Source organism: Rhamphochromis sp. 'chilingali', assembly GCF_963969265.1.
Source record: "Rhamphochromis sp. 'chilingali' genome assembly, chromosome: 17".
Taxonomy (NCBI): domain Eukaryota; kingdom Metazoa; phylum Chordata; class Actinopteri; order Cichliformes; family Cichlidae; genus Rhamphochromis; species Rhamphochromis sp. 'chilingali'.
Genome location: NC_137944.1, coordinates 909,645 through 926,615, shown reverse-complemented (window position 1 = coordinate 926,615; position 16,971 = coordinate 909,645). Strand labels below are relative to the sequence as shown.

Sequence of the window (16,971 nt, the reverse complement as noted above, 5' to 3'; positions counted from 1 at the left end):
ATAAACTCCTTTAATTCGGTGCTCGGGCACTCTTTCTGGGCAGCGCCGGGAGAAGGTTCCTTTGCTTTGCCGTGAGGCACGCAACAGCAATTAGCCATCCTCTGGAGTCTTAATTAGGGAGCCACTTCGACCTGAAGATGAGTGCGTGAGAGGACCACACGTCGGTCAACAGCCAAACAAAAATAGATGGAAAAATAGAGCTTCCAATTAATTACAGACTCCAAATGAGCATCCAAGTAGTCGTGGGCCTTAAAGGCAAGAGGAAAAAAGTCAGCCAGGGCTGGTTTGACTCGAGCGATGGAAGGCTGCCACCAATTTACAGGCGTGCTTTTACATATATTGAAGAACGCTCATCCGCCAGCTTGTAGCACCTGGGGGCTCGCAGATCTGAATGATCTGAGCATGTGCGTTAATATGTTCTGTAATTAGCTTATAACTGACTGAGAGGCGATTGTCTTCACCAGCTTATCCCTCATTTGGTTAATTGGCATTCAGTGCATGCGTGTTTGCTTGCATGTGTGTGTAGCAGGTTATACCTGCTTTTGTTCTCCCTCTCTGCCTCACTGTGAAGCAGGTAACGCTGCTGTGACTATGGTGATGAGAACAGCAGAGACAAAAGACAATTGCCATGGTGACGATGTACAATATTTAGCACTCGACGGTAAAGATGATAAGGTAACACGTGAATGTTGAAGACTTAGAATTAGTATTATGACTGCGATCAGCATTAAGGTGCAGCAGTGACATCAGTCACAGGCTGGGTGATGAGTGCGATGGTGGCGATGAGTGCTGCGGTGCAGGTTGTGACAGCTCCGAGGCCCGAAGCCCACAGCACGGCTCCGTATCAGATTACTGCTGGTCTGCAGGCAGAGGACAGAAGCGTCTCGTTAACTTTAATGAGATGAAGCCCTGCTCTTTGTCTGGGGAGTTCACTTTCTATATTCGAGTGTGTGTGAGGAAATGCACTAGAGTTGTTCTGCCTCCACCACAGTAACCTCAAAAGCAGACACAGAATCACGAGTAGGATGAGAATGCCAATTATGATCAGCAGCCATTTGTATTTCTTTGATTCCTCGTGTGCTCACTTCTGCATTAACCATGTTTGTGCTATATATGATTCATGATTGGCTTATTTGCAAATGAGCAATACTCCTGCTTCAACAGACCCTGACAGCTGACATTATACAAATAGTATTTTGCCTCTGTATGAACGACTGCATGTGTGTGCGCCTGTAAAATGAATATATCTTTGCGTAGGTCTGTTTGTGTGCTGGTAAAAGCGCGTGGCTGGGCGCCGCGCCAGCCTCTAAGTGACAGCACCCCCTCTCATTGGCGCATCTTTGTCTCAGAGACTAATGGCACAGAGAGAATCAATTACCGCCATAACATTGGTGATATGCCAGAGCTGCTGGGCGGCGGAGGAGAGAATGAGCCATTCCCATGCACCCTCTGTCTTCACCCACCTCCCATCCGCCTTTTCTTTCTCCTTTTCGTCCTCTCGTGTCAGCCAATGGCTGATTTGAATCTTTGACTTGTCCCCTCTCTTCCCATCGTCAGGCCTTTGTGGAGCACCGCAAAGAGATGGTACCCATTCCAGACACTCCCCAGAAGCCACAGTCACACCCCGTCATCAGAGAAGCTCAGGATCCTGGTGCTGAGGTAGAAAACATAGTTCTGCTCCACCAGTCACCGTGGCGATACTTTATTATTTGTAGTGTCTTCTGTTGCTCTTCCACGACACCACTGCGCTCATACTGGATGGTTAAAATAACCGACTGGACCTGTTGCTGCTGATCCCTGCATCCTTCTTCCAGCCCTCAGTGAATTTACATAACAATGAGCATATCGCTGTAAGTCCATGAACACACATCCAGAAGACTCAGCAGCCCATGTCTCAAGGCTGAGTGCAGCTTTGCTCCCTATCAGACTTTAAATGCTGCTGCTGGAAGAAAAAAATACAATAATATTAGAAACTGAGGACACAGCTCAATATATAATATTAGGATAAAACTTTTTAATTTCAGAGGCGTGTTTGTTTTGTGTATTTGAACATGTGTGTATAATAGATGGAAATAGTTTAGTTGCCACGCTGAGCAGCCGGTGTGTTTGTGGTGTGGACCCAAAAGCAGACACAGGAGTGAAAACTAAAGTGTGACAAAAAGTGAGCCGCTTACTTAGGCTGCTGGTGAAAAAGAAATCAAGCTGAGGCAAAACTACACCAAAACCTAAACTGGGATAAGCTTTGGTTCATCTGGTTTATTTCAAGAAGCCAACAGTGAACTGTGTTACTGGGTTGTAGAACAGTTACATTAAACTTCATCAGGTCTAATTTAATCCCGTACAGTTAGTTCATTGGTGACCACAGGAGGTTTAGTGCTGCCCTGTCTGCCCCTGTCCACACCCGAGTGGGTGAGTGGGTACAGCTGGAGGAAGAACTATTTGAGCTCCTGCTGAAGTTTTCTCACTTACAAAGAAATAAGATAAGATAAGATAAGATAGAACTTTATTAATCCCTCGGGTGGGTTCCTCTGGGAAATTCGACTTCCAAAAAAAGCACAGCAACGACAGAAGTTACAGTTACAGAATTGTTATATATACACACACACACACACACACACACACACACACACACACACACACACACACACACACACACACACACACACACACACATATATATAAATACAGAGACAAATATAAATAAAATATACGAAGGGGATAAATAGAATAAATAGGAATAAAAAATAAAAATACAAGTGAATTGCACATTTCAAGTATTGAGTCTATTGCACTGTTGACTATTTACAAAAAGTATTGCACAAGGTATTGTACAGTGAGGTGCAGAGGCACTACAGCTTAGTTGTTCCCCCCTCCTTTGTCCTCCTGTTTCCCCTCCCTCTCCCCTCCAGAGAGGAGTTAAACAGTCTGATGGCGTGTGGGACAAAGGAGTTTTTAAGTCTGTTAGTTCTTGTCTTGGGGAGAAGCAACCTGTCACTGAACAGACTCTTCTGGTTGTTAATGGCCGTGTGCAGAGGATGCCCAGCATTGTCCATAATGTCCATCAGTTTCTTTAATGTCCTTTTCTCTGCCACTGAAATGAAGGGACTCTGATGTTTATGACAGGTCTGTATAAATCAGCCTGCATGTCATTGAGTCATATTATGATGCCCTACAAGCCAGCCAGAATTCTGGCTCCAACACATTTGTTGTGTGCCCATGTGACACACAGATTACAACCGATCAATCAATTACAGTCACTCAACTTACGTATGTAAAAGCCTATACAGAATTAATTTGTCCTGTTCCAGCCTCTCCACCAACACCAAACTCTGATGTACAATCTCAGAAATGTTGTTATGGCAGCAGCACACATACTGGCCTGTGTGTACGTTATTATTGAAAGTCTTCTTTGAAAAGTCTTCATAAAGCTTTGAGTTGTCACAACTAGCACAGACATAAAGTTTTATCTTGGCTAAAAAGTCACTGACGTACACTTTGACTGTGACTGATGGTTACAGTCTGTTTGCTGGTAAAACTGGTTTAAGTGAAAATTTTGTAGCTCTTTCTGACGATTGCTAACAAAAGGAAGACAGTCTGCGCTCGTTGCTGTCACTGGGTGCAGTCAGCTACAAAGAAGCCTTCTCCTGTCTTTGTGATGTCTTACACACTTTCAGTGACTGAATTCATTCTCTCAGGGGAACTAAACTGGGATTGGCTCTCCTCTCCATCTGATTACATTGAGGAACTGTGTGATTCATCAGCTCTCACACAATGTACTAGTGCTCAACTCAGTGGATCCAAGTCAGTCTATGTTCTTATCCTTCTTAAAAATGCACTAATTTGTAATTATGTCAGCTATTATTTTGCTGTTGCCTTTAAACCTTGTAATAAAAAGAAGAATGGACGTTTCTTTGGCCGCTCTGTTGCATGAGCACTAAAATACATGTAAGTTTACAGTAACCTTCCCCAAAGGAAAGCTGCTGTGCTGGTGCTGCGTGAACAGACTCACTGACAGTAGAAGGCCGTCATAGCTGTGAACAAAGTAGAAATCCAAGTCACACCATTACTGGACTCAACTGAAATGAAGAGCAATGGTAATATTGTTGGAAAGCTTGATGAACATTTCTATATTGTGGGTCTGTTGTTGATAGACACCGCAGAGTCATCAGACAACTTCTGAAGAAGTTTTCTGATGACTCTGCGGTGGTTGGATGCATCAGCAGGGATGATGAGACAGAGTACCGGGCTGTGGTCGACTCCTTTGTCACGTGGTGTGAGCAGAATCATCTGCAGCTCAACGTGGCAAAGACCAAGGAACTGATCGTGGACTTCAGGAAGACCAGGAAACACTTGACCCCTGTTTCAATCCAGGGGGTCAGTGTTGACATTGTGGAGGACTATAAATACCTTGGAGTACACATTGACAATAAACTGGACTGGGCTAAAAACACCACAGCACTTTACAGGAAGGGCCAGAGTCGTCTCTATTTTTTGAGGCGACTGAGGTCCTTCAACATCTGCCAGAAAATGCTGAGGATTTTCTATGAGTCTGTGGTGGCCAGTGCGATCCTCTATGCTGTTGCATGCTGGGGGAGCAGGCTGAGGGTCGCAGATGCCAACAGACTTAATAAACTGATCCGTAAGGCCAGCAATGTTGTGGGGATGGAGCTGGACTCCCTCAAGGTGGTGTCGGAGAGGCGGATGCTGTCCAAGATAAAGACAATGTTGGATAACACCTCCCACCCACTCCATGACATGTTGGTCAGTCACAGGAGCTCGTTCAGTGAGAGACTGAGATTACCGAAAAGCACCACTGAACGACACAGGAAATCATTCCTGCCTGTGGCTCCCTGTACAACGCATCCACTTAACACACTGTTTGCTGCTACAGCTACACATGTTTCTTTTCCAACTATTTATTTATGAGTGACTTATGTATGTATGTATGTATATATATGTATATATTGTACTATTCTTAGTTAGCGTATTGTCTGTCTTGTCTTAATGTTGGTTTAAAATGGAGCACTGTAACAAAAAATAATTTCCCCCAGGGATCAATAAAGTATTCTGATTCTGATTCTGATTCTGATAGAAAGGAAACAGCGTCTCAGAGGAAACTTCTGCTGTGCTGTTGTTAGCCATCGCTGTGTGTGTGTGTTTGTGAGAATCACCACACCGATGCCATCCCTAACCCTTTAAAACCTGAAGTAACTGCCAGAAATCTTTATTTTTTTTATAATGGTGTTTGTTGAACCTTTACACAAAATATATAAAAATGTATCAAATTTTAATTTGTATCACATTTGCTACATTAGCCATGTTTTTGCAATTTAGTCATTAAAAATGGGTTGATCTGATATCCTCGTGTTGGTGTTGTTCCCAGATCATCATACTAAATGTTGTTCCAGGATCAACATTGCAAGTGACCAATCAGAATGTTGTGACGTCATACTTTTGCGACTTCGGGAAAAAGTGGCGTAAAACAAAAAACTGTTCTAAAGCTGCGTGAAACCGCCTCTGTCCGCCGATCAACGGACCCTGACCCTAACCCTAACTGTAACCCTTTAATAAACAGTAAGCAGAATTGATATTGTCCTTGCAACATTGGAATTTCATAAATGCATGAATGGCAAAAGAATAACGTCACAACAATGTGATTGGTCACTTGCAATGTTGAACCTGGAACAACATTTTCATGATGGTCTGGGAACAACACCAACACGACGATATCAGATCATCCTTAAAAATGTGTCATGCAATTAATTTCATTTTTTGAGGGTAAAAAAGTCACCTGATGATGTAGAAGTCTGAGACAAAAGCATCAAATACAATACGCTGGGCTAAAGTCTGCAGAGCTGATCGGTCCATCCCTCCGTGTCCTCCTCTTCCTCCCCACAGCTGCCCAAATCTCCCTCTTTCCAACATGTTTCCGGCTCTTGTTGACACAGAGACGCTTTGTCCCGATGTCCAAACGTTCTACCTCTGGAATCTTAAGTAAATCTCCAATTAAAGCAACTCCATGCTGACAATAACTTGAGCTACACCAGTAAACAATTTAATTTTCAATTTAGGCCTCGCTGTTATTTCCATTTTGTCTTTTTTTAATAGAACAATAGGATGAACATGCTTACAGTCTGGACTGGTCCTGTAATAAAGATTGATTGATTCCATTGTCTAAACCAGGCTGTGGAGGAGCTCTCATCTTAATGCTAACAAAATCAAATTTGCCCTTTTGCTCCGTCTCATGTGTGATATAATCTTTGTATTCACACCTTAGGAGGGACAAACTGTGCTACAAATATGTGACATCTGAATGGACTCTTTCAAGTGCATGCTGAATATCCAGTGCATAAATGTTAAGGGACTGCATGCATAGTCCAGAAGAGAACTCGAGGAACCTGATTTTGTATTGTACTACAATATTTTATTTATACAGCACCAAATCCCAAAGCACTTTATATTGTAATTCGGTCAGTTTACACCTGGAGATGTCAAATATTTGAAGTACAGAACTCTTCACCACATCTTTTCATACCAGCTTTGTTAAAAATAAATCAGAGGTGCCTGCAGTGATTGTAGTTAGAGTACATAAAGGATCTTAACAAGCTGACTATCACATTTAAAGGGTAGCAGAAAGCGAGCAGCACATTCTCTTAAGCCCAGCCTTCAATAAGCGAATATCGCCTCAGCCCTGATCTCGCATGCAGAGGTTTTTTTCCAAATTATCCATCAAATGGAATCAGGCTGCTGCAGTTTTTCACAGCTTCAAACAGACTCCTGGAAGAGGGTTACACTAAGAGAAAGAGAGGTGGGCCGGAGCGTATGACAAACTCATCTGCAGCGTAGAGGAGAAGCAGAGCGTCTGTGGTAGGAAAACTAAAAGACATGTCTGTCTTCTGCTGTTACAATAAATAGCTTTTATATAGTCGGGTAAAAAAAAAAAGCTTTGAAAGCTGTCTGGTCTAGACGTGGTAAACGGGCGACATTTGAAGTGTTGCCAAATAAAAGATGAGCTGTTACTCAAAAGCCCCTTCACTTCCTTTATCTCCTTCAGTCTCTTTCCCCTCTGAAGTTTGAACCATTCGTTTCTGACGGCACCTGTTTGAAAGAGGACAAGCAAAAAGTTAGAATCACAGTGGAACAAATACTCTTTTATGAGGTTGTATCCATTATACAGTTCTGCTCGACCAGATTATTAATAAGTCCAGTGGGAAGAAGTGACGGGGTCACACTGGTCTGCTCTGTATATGGGAGAATTTAAAACAATGTCTTTAATCTTTTCTGTAAAACAACTTGCCCTCTCTGGCTTTACCAGGCACAATCGTTTGTTTGGGAATCCTATAAACTCTCTATAAGCTTCTGTTCCTGTTTCTTTTCACATGTATTTCTATTCTATTTGATTAGCAGCAAGAAAAGAGACGTGAGACTGATTAGAAGAAGGAAAAAAGAAAAAGGGAGGAAAAAGTACAACAAGCCTCGTCTGTAACAAAACACGTTCAGAGACCAAACACGTGATATGGTTACATATGTGTGGGATTAAACATGAGAGGGAGAAACACAGAAGACCTGGGTCATCAACACGGTGGGTCAGGTTACTTGAAAATAGTAATTAGTTACTGATTAATTCTCCAAGAAAGTAATCCCATTATTTTACCGATTCCTTATTTTCAAAGGTAATTAGTTACTTTATTAACTAGTTACTTTTTAAAAACCTGAATGTGTAATAAAGCAACAGACATTTTTCTGCATAATCCATCATATGAAACTGAATGAAAGTCTTTTGCGAGGCCACAGGTCACCGCGCCCATTAATCAGCACTAATCAGTGGAAATGATCAGTGGGCACCAGACAGTCACATTCTGTCTCTGGCAGGGAGGTCAGGGCTCTGCTGGGTTCTTCTACAGCAAACTCGCTCATCCATGTCTTCATGCTTTGTGCACAGGAAGTAGTGTTCTTCTGGCCAAATGGAGACATGTGAGTCATTACTCAAGAGAACACACTGGCTCTTAGTGATGTAAGGCATGGATGCAGCTGCTCGGCCATGGAAGCCCACCCCATCAAACTCTCTGTTCTGATGAAGTTTGGAGGTCTGTGGTGACTCTGCAGAAAGCTGGAAACCTCAGCATCCACCGACCCTCCTCTGTGATTTCACATGGCCTGGCCCTGTGTGGCTGTTGTTTCTAATCAGCTCCACTTTTTTTTATAATTGTTCACTGTGGAATATTTAGTGTGGAAATGTCACAACTGGACTGGTGCACAGGTGGCATCCTATCACAATCCCACGCTGGAATTCACTGAGCTTGTGAGAGCGACTCATTCTTTTACAAACGTTTGTAGATGCGCTCTGCATACCTGGGGACTTCATACACCTGTGACCCTGGAAGTGACCGGAACACCTGAGTGCACGTGAGACAGGTGAGTGAATCCTTTAACTCATTTAAGGCAGGACCATGCTTTAATGGAGGGGAATCTTCCCATGAGTGATAAAACTTTCCAGTCTGTCAGTAGTAAGATATTAGTTTTTCCTGCATTTCTATCTTTCCAGCTTCCCCAAACACATGTAGTGATGTTTCTTTGTTTTAACTTTCCAAATGTGTGTGTACAGTGGGGCAAAAAAGTATTTAGTCAGCCACCGATTGTGCAAGTTCCCCCACTTAAAATGATGACAGAGGTCAGTAATTTGCACCAGAGGTACACTTCAACTGTGAGAGACAGAATGTGAAAAAAAAATCCATGAATTCACATGGTAGGATTTGTAAAGAATTTATTCGTAAATTAGGGTGGAAAATAAGTATTTGGTCACCTCAAACAAGGAAAATCTCTGGCTCTCACAGACCTGTAACGTCTTCTGTAAGAAGCTTTTCTGTCCCCCACTCGTTACCTGTATGAATGGCACCTGTTTGAACTCATCATCTGTATAAAAGACACCTGTCCACAGCCTCAAACAGTCAGACTCCAAACTCCGCCATGGCCAAGACCAAAGAGCTTTCGAAGGACACCAGGAAAAGTATTGTAGACACTTTTTGAGTGGAATGGCTATAAAGTTGAACCACCGCGGCGTAGTGTTTGGGAGAGAACGGAGCGACGCCCTGAACTAGTTCCTCCTGACGATCAAGAAGAGCACAGTCTTACAAGAGATCATGACTACTGCTCAGTCCCTGAACCGTCTGCATTGGACATATCAGCATCAGCTGCAGAAGACCTGTCCAAAGACGTGGAGACTCTGAGGAAGGAAATACAGGAGTTACGTGTCCAGCGAGAATTTGGGTTACAGCGTTTTGCTGGCTCCGACACTGACATCCGATTCTATACCAGGTACATCTAAGTTCTATTCAAGCTAACTGTTTAAAATATACCAAGGTCACCATCAGTTAAATTTCGAAAGTTTTTCCAGTCTTAATGAAAACAAAATAGAAATTTACTTTTTCTCTGCTGATTGTATGTTTTATGTAGATGCTTTAGTATTTAAACGATATCCTAATGCTACAGGTAAAATACAACACCAAATACTCTTAATCAGACTATTTTATACAGCAATACCATTAGCATATTTGTCACAGTTCACATTATTTTTATGTCAGTGTGTAATGTTAATTAATGATTGACACGATGTATGTCTCTCTCGTGAATAGATTTCCAAGCTATGATCATTTGATGGCATTCTGGGTTTTGATTGAGCCTTGTATCTATAAAATGATCCGGGTTTCAAGAGCCAAGTCAGCTGCCAATCGGAACGAAGAAGTGTTGACACCTGCACGCACATCAACAGTAGGTTATGGGTTTGTTGGTAGTTAGAACTAGAGGTGTAATGTTATTGTATTTATGTACAATAACATTACTTTATGTACAGTAGCATACATACACAGGTGTATGTATGCTAGACTCAGTATCCTTTACATACATACACCTGTGCACTACAGCACCTCATTGTTTACCCCATGGTACAGTATGGTATGCCTAACCATTACAAAACATTTAGCCAAGAAAAGAATAATTTTACTAGTTCATAGCTTAAGGAGTAACATTTTCCCTTTTGTTTTCACCTTCCAGAGGCAGCTGCTACAGCCAATTGATGAGTTTTTTCTTTTCCTGGTTTTCCTGTCAGTTGGTTTGAAGGAGAGGGACCTGGCACACCGATTTAACATACACCAGTCCACAGTGAGCCGCATTATTGCAACATGGACAAATTTTCTTGCCACTGCACTGGGGTCTCAATGCATCTGGCTTACACGTGAAGGAGTGCAAGCTTACCTCCCTGAGGAATTCAAAGATTTCTCAGACACCCAGATGATCCTTGACTGTACAGAGCTGAGGTGTCAGACACCATCCTCACCACTTCTCCAAAGTGAAATGTACTCTTCGTACAAATCCCACTGTACGATGAAAGCCCTGGTTGGCATAGCTCCACATGGTCCAGTGACATTCATCTCTAATCTGTATGCTGGTTCGGTTAGTGACAAGGAACTATTCAAACAATCAGGCATTGCTGAGAAGTTGACTGAAGACATGGCAGTGATGGTAGATAAGGGCTTCCTAATCACTGATTGTTGTAAATGCAAAGTGTACTGCCCACCTTTTCTATCTAAGCAGAAGCAGATGCCAGCATACCAGGTTAAGGAGACGCAGGCCATAGCCAGACTCAGGGTACATGTGGAGCGAGTCATTAGGAGGATCAAACAGAACAAACTTTTTGATAGCATCATTACCATGTCACATGTTTATAATATCAACCAACTGTTTGCAGTGGCATGTATGCTGTCAAATTACCAGAACACAGCATTAGTTAAAAAATGGGTTAAGTGAGACAAGATGGATTTTTCCCAAGACACCAGTGCCAGTACAAGTAACTTATGGAAAATGACCTGCAGCTGAGGCCACTACAGTTGAATTTCTTCCTTCTCAGCTGACAATACTTGATTACAGAACTGGTACTTGAGTGCTGATAGTTGAGTTTCAGTTATTGATAATTCAAATTCATTGCAAATGTTTAATGTTAATAATACTGTTTAATTATACTACTATTATTACTATTCAGATTCAACAAAACTATTTATCAAAATTATAAAGTAAATCACTAAATCGTTTTAAAACCATAAGTGACATTGAACTTTTGTAACATCAAAAATACCATTTGTCATTTTCTACAGTTCAGTTATTGTCTAAATGTATATCAGTATGCTAGGCATGGAGTTTTAAATACTTACCATGTAAATACGTTCTGCACAAATTCAATGTTTTAATGTGTGTTTTTAAAAATTAAATTGATGCCATTGCTTAAATAACAGTTTATTGATGTCACATAAAAGTAACATGTAACAACAAAAGAATTCATGAAATATATTGAAAATAAAACATCAGTTATTTTGTTCCAGCCTGAAGGATCTGTTTTTCTTTTTGCTGTTTTCACTGTTCATTTTTTCAAACACAGGTATCTTGGCATATATATGTAAAAAAAGAAATAGTCTGCCTTTTCTCTGATTGCATTGTGCACATCTGTATCCATGTATATTCTTTGCACTAGGTAGTCCTCTTGTGCCCACACAACAAAGTCACACCACTGCATCCCACTGATGAGCAGTTGTCCTTGCACTTGCCAGTAATATGCGTGGCTCTTTTTTAGTTTAGGGGTACCACATTCCATCTGCACATATTTGCAGTCAATAAAGTTTTGTACATTGGGACATTTGAATTCGACGAAGCCAAACTGGGGGTATTCATTGGGGTCAAAAACAACACCATCAGGAGATGCAGCAAGCCAGGGGGCAATGGGGTGAATGACCAGACCACAGGGTGAGTAGTTAACATTCATTAGCCTACTATACTCTGCTGCTATTGCAGGCTCCATCTCAGTTCCTCTCCTCATGTCTGCTGTCTGCCTTGTTCCCTTCAATATACGCTCTGCTAGTGACTCGGCCGAGCTCTGGCCTCTGACGTGACACGCCTCCCGAAACCTAGAGGCAGTCACTCTGGGCTTGCGGAGCTGATGCCACTCAGACGAAGAGCTTTGCTCACGTGTAGCTTCCTCTATTTTGTGAGCCATTTCCAGAGTTACAGACAAGCTTTTCAGATGCAGAAGCTCTTCTTCTGAGCACACAAACACACAATCTGATGGCAAGATGTCATACCCCTCCAGAGGCAAGTGCGGTGTTGGTGGTGCATCGCGGTGTAGTGTGATGTACCGGGTTGTCAAAACCGGCTGCTGATATGACAGAACACTGCCCTCCTGCACCAGCCCAAAGCCACTTTCCACAAGGGGCTTGTCAGGTCTCATGTTCATTGTGGTCACAAGTGGCCTGTCCTCAATATTAAATTTTGCATATGCCTCCGTTATTCTGAACAAGCAGGGATCTGGTAACGGACCCACCATGCCTCTGTAGAAGCCACTCCTAAAGAAAACATCAATGACAATAATGTAAGGGAGAAGGTTATTATACTGAACAACAACTAAACTAAAAACTAAAAGGTGTAAAACAGTGGTGCATAAGTTAGAGACTGGGATGTATATGTACATGACTGAGTTAGCCGTCTTCAGAAAGTGTAATGTTGTATGTAAATTAATACCTATTCTGACACATGTATGTATGAAAAAAATAGCAACATACATTTGTAACACATGAAACCAAATTTTACAAATGTAATTACCGTACTCCAGTCTGGGCCATCCTATTTGGTACTGGCTTAGTGAAGATCATGGAGTTGATGGGTCCTGGCCTCACACCCTAACAGAAGACACATTTACTATGGATGGTGTTGCTGTTCATATGTAAACATGGACTAATTCAAAAACTTTAACCTCATTTAAATTACCACTGTCCGTGGCTTGTGCCATTGCTGTTCAGATTCCGTGCACCTATGCACAGGGGGGACAACCGGCACTCTGAGTTGTGAGTAGTGTGCTGTTTGGAAGAGCAGTGCCACTGTGTGATTGCACATAACAGCGCCTGCCACACAGGAGCACTGGCTATGTGTCAGTATCACCGGCGATGAATCCAGAAGCTTAATCTAAGAAGAAAGAACGAAAATTAAAAATGTAACATCTTCATGGAAGAGCCGAACAGGAACATAGTTCAGTGTTATGGTTACGTACCCTCCTGAATGCTTAGTGTTTCCTTCTCTCCCTATTAAAACAACTTAACCATGCTTGATAACTGTAATAACTTAGATTGTGTATATTTGCAGTATTAACTTGTTGTCAAATGTTTCTGATCACCCAAACACACGTTGATTTAACTATCTGACTAGTCAAATTAGGAGTGATAAAGCAGGGAGACAAGGAAAACATTCAAGTTGATGGGCCTTTAGGAATGAACTTAACTAATGCTTAAATGAACTGAACCCCACTGAACGGGGATTAACAACTTTACACAGCTTCCTGCCTACACTTAGTCTGTGTGGTGCCTCACTCTTCCTCATTGACCTGTAGCACAGGGCTCTCACACCGACCTCCCCTGACAACCTGTCTTTATTGGACACTGAATAAAGATACAAGTACCATTAGCATTATTTCTGTATTACTCATTTCAGCATGTCTTAAACATATATATTTTACACTTAGCAAGAGTAGCATTAGGTAGTTAACTACCTCCATAGTTAGCCAACTACCTAACGCCATTATAACAGTGTCTAACTACAAAAGTGACATTAGTTAAGAAAACCTCAACTATAGTTTAGGACGACATAAAACACCGTTTAAGAAAACATGTAATGTAGAGAACTGACATCAAATGAAGGACATAGCGGAGTAACGTAGTGTTTGCATTTGACGTTAGCTAGCGTTTCTTTGTCAGTTAATTTACGTTTTCTTACCTTCGTAGTTGTGTATATATGATGCAGCATATAACTTAAATCCTTTATCTAATTTGCTGGCGGGGGTAGTCGTCACTCTGCAAATCCGATGAACATCGGTGATGTTCAATTTTGGGAGCTCTTGTAGGCAGCGAGTGTAGAACGTCGCCATGGTTTAACCGCACCGGAAGCACTGGGGCAGGACTACATAGAACGCGGAAGTGTTAGTGCAAGTAGTCCATTAACGCTTTGTTTGAAAACATAATTCCCAGCCCCTCTCCTGCTTTGTGACCAATGAGCTGACAGCACACTTACGAGTATGACAATTCAGATTACCGCTCATCTCATTGGTCAAGGAAAGGTCGCTTACGGAGAAAATACCAGAAGACAACAGATGACCACAACAAGAAGCATGGCCAACAGGGAAACAAACGCCGACACTGCGGTGCAAGTCTCGGACGACAGTACACCTAAAGCTGGGCAAACACTGTGCGATTTTTTCAGTCGCGTTATTCAGCTCCTGCTCAAACTGCACGATTGACTCGCAGGGGTTAGAAGTTCATAGGTCACGATGCAGGGTCTCACACTATACCGCCCGATGCTCTGATGCGACCTGAGTGCTCACACTGTGCCTCCATAAAATGAAGGTTATAACAGAAAATCTGTCGCGCTCTCTGTCTTTCACTCACACAGACACACCACCACCATCAACTTTGCTAAATTGCTAATGAAAAACATTGATCGGGCAGCTGTGACTGAGCAGCAGTGTCGATCCAACTATTTTCACGGTTGTGTGCCTCCATTGCTTGTGTCCAGATCACACGCTGCACAGCCGTGCTGCTCCATCTTTTACACCAACGTTTACGTGTTTGCGCGTGAGCAGTGTGAGCGGCTGTGGTGAGACCCTCACGAGCGATTGATGATCGGGAGCTGGTCGTGAGGTGTTAATCACTTCTCTTTACCCCACGTATACTACACGATGCACGATGAAGATCACTCAAAAATCGGCTCAAAATGGGCCTAAAACCGCACAGTGTGAGCCCAGCATTAGAGCAGCAATGTTTGTTCAGAGAAAGGGAAGAATGGGAAAAGGAAAACACCTGGCTGGAAAAAGTTAATATGGGCATGTGCAGTGAATATCAGCGCTATGTGGCCAGAAGTGTGATAATATAATTTATTTTGTGTAATAAACAACTGCAAGGATAGATGATTACAACAAATAGATGACTAATACATAAAAGTAATACATAGATGAATAATGATGATGAGTTATGATGCGTAATCATGGGAACAAGCGGGTTTACAAACAGGAGCAGCTGATTAGCATTAAGCCAATTGTACTAAATGCACTAAATGAGCACTGTTACAAGAATGTTTTTCTTTCTATTGTTTTCTATTATTTTAAGTTAAGCAGGACAGAGTTCTTTTAAAGAAAGATTTACTTATATTCTCAAAAGTTAAGCATGACAGGCTTCTGTTTAAGAAGGAGACCTGTTTTACTGTGTTAATGTTGTCATTTTGAGCTAAAAATAAATGGCTAAATGATCATTTGTTTCACATGTGTTCATATCACAAAGAATATGCATCTACTTAAATCAAATTCAAGTGAAATGGTTAAAAAAATAATTTCACACACAAAAAAAGAGCTAGAAAATTCACCACACTGGGAAGGGTGAAGACAACTGGGTCGCCCGGCCCTGGCCACGAGGTGTCCCTTATTTATTTTTCAGGGAGTTGGCAACCCTATGTCCTGATAAAACTGGACCTTTAGCTGCAACACACTGTGCAACAAGCAGCACACAAACAGTTTGTGTGTTTGCTGATGTTTGTTGAGCTGATAGAAACCTGTATTTGAAAAAACCTGCCACTCAAAAAGTATGTTTGCTCTTCTTCTTTAGGGCTGGATGCTGAAGTACGACGACCGCAACTTATGCACACCTGCAGTCGCTGCAGTCGTTCAGCTCAAACAAACACATTTATACCTGGAAGCCTGGAAAATGCAAACTATGATGAAGGCTGCTGTTGGATTTTGACCACAGACTTACAGGAATGGTTCATGTTCAGCTTTATTATTCCTCCTTTAGTTTCTTTTTTTCCCATCAATTTATAGTATGTGTTGGTTTTTGAGTTTTTGTTTGTTGTTGTGGAGATTAGAGATGGACCGATCCGATATTACGTATCGGTGTCGGTCCGATACTGACCTAAATTACTGGATCGGATATCGGAGAAAAATAAAAAATGTAATCCGATCCATTAAATATCACGAAAGCACCTCACAAAACTTGCAACACGCCGTAACTCACCTCAGAACGTTAGCACGTCGGAGCAGTATGCATCACGTGATAGAGCAGCTGTGGCATGCGGGACCTGTCTGTGGTCTGGATAGCATGTGGAGCTTCGCTAGCAACCCGGCATTTCATCTCCGACAAAGTTATCCCGAGAGAAGTAAAGCAAGTGTGTAAGTCCATCTCTGAATGTTTGTAAAGCATTCCTGCATTAAGCTTAACAAGCGACTGCCTCTCGCTCTCCGGCTGCTACTTCAATCATGAAACTGCTTAATGATCAGCTGATCGGCTTTTCTGTCGCGAGTCCGTCTCTCTTGTTTGCTTTTGGCCCACTTTGCACCAGAAAGAGGAAACCAGCGGCTGAACAACAGCAGCACGTTTAAGCTTGATCAGCTGTTGTTAGAATGTATTTAATATTAGTTTCTACACCAGGATCTTTTTCTACGTAGCTGACGCTGGTAACTGTGCAGGGGCGGATCTAGCAAAGTTTAGCCAGGGGGGCCGATAGGGCATGAACAGGGAAAAGGGGGCACAAAGACATACTTTTCTTTCTTATTCTCATTTAAAATGTCTCGCTTTTAATTATTTAATATTTATCTGAATCTTACACCCAAAGTTTTAATTTGATGCAAAATAAATAGAAGTCCATTACTGCATATAGTGACTATTAAGTCTAATATACCCTAGTAAGCTATAGTACTTTTTCCTTTGGGAAGGTACCATCTGTGCAGTCTGCAATTTTGTTGAAGAAAGATGTTGAATCTATTTAATATTTCTTGAAAAATAATTGATTTCTGTGCATTTTTTTTTCACACTGCATCAAATTAAGGTTGATTACGTCGATTAAGCATCATGAGGTGGAGCGTGAGGGGTGGTTCCCTATTTTTTATTTATTTATTTT

The 16,971-nt window shown here is 41.9% G+C and overlaps 1 long non-coding RNA gene across 1 annotated transcript; it reads right to left on the bottom strand.

The window, feature by feature from the left end:
- Positions 1-11,979: 11,979 nt before the first annotated feature.
- Positions 11,980-14,021, bottom strand: LOC308384854. The gene is made up of 4 exons (XR_013969411.1): positions 13,807-14,021; positions 12,808-13,002; positions 12,643-12,719; positions 11,980-12,386 (listed from the first exon to the last, which is right to left on the bottom strand). It is a non-coding gene; the product is annotated as an uncharacterized lncRNA (long non-coding RNA).
- Positions 14,022-16,971: the final 2,950 nt, after the last annotated feature.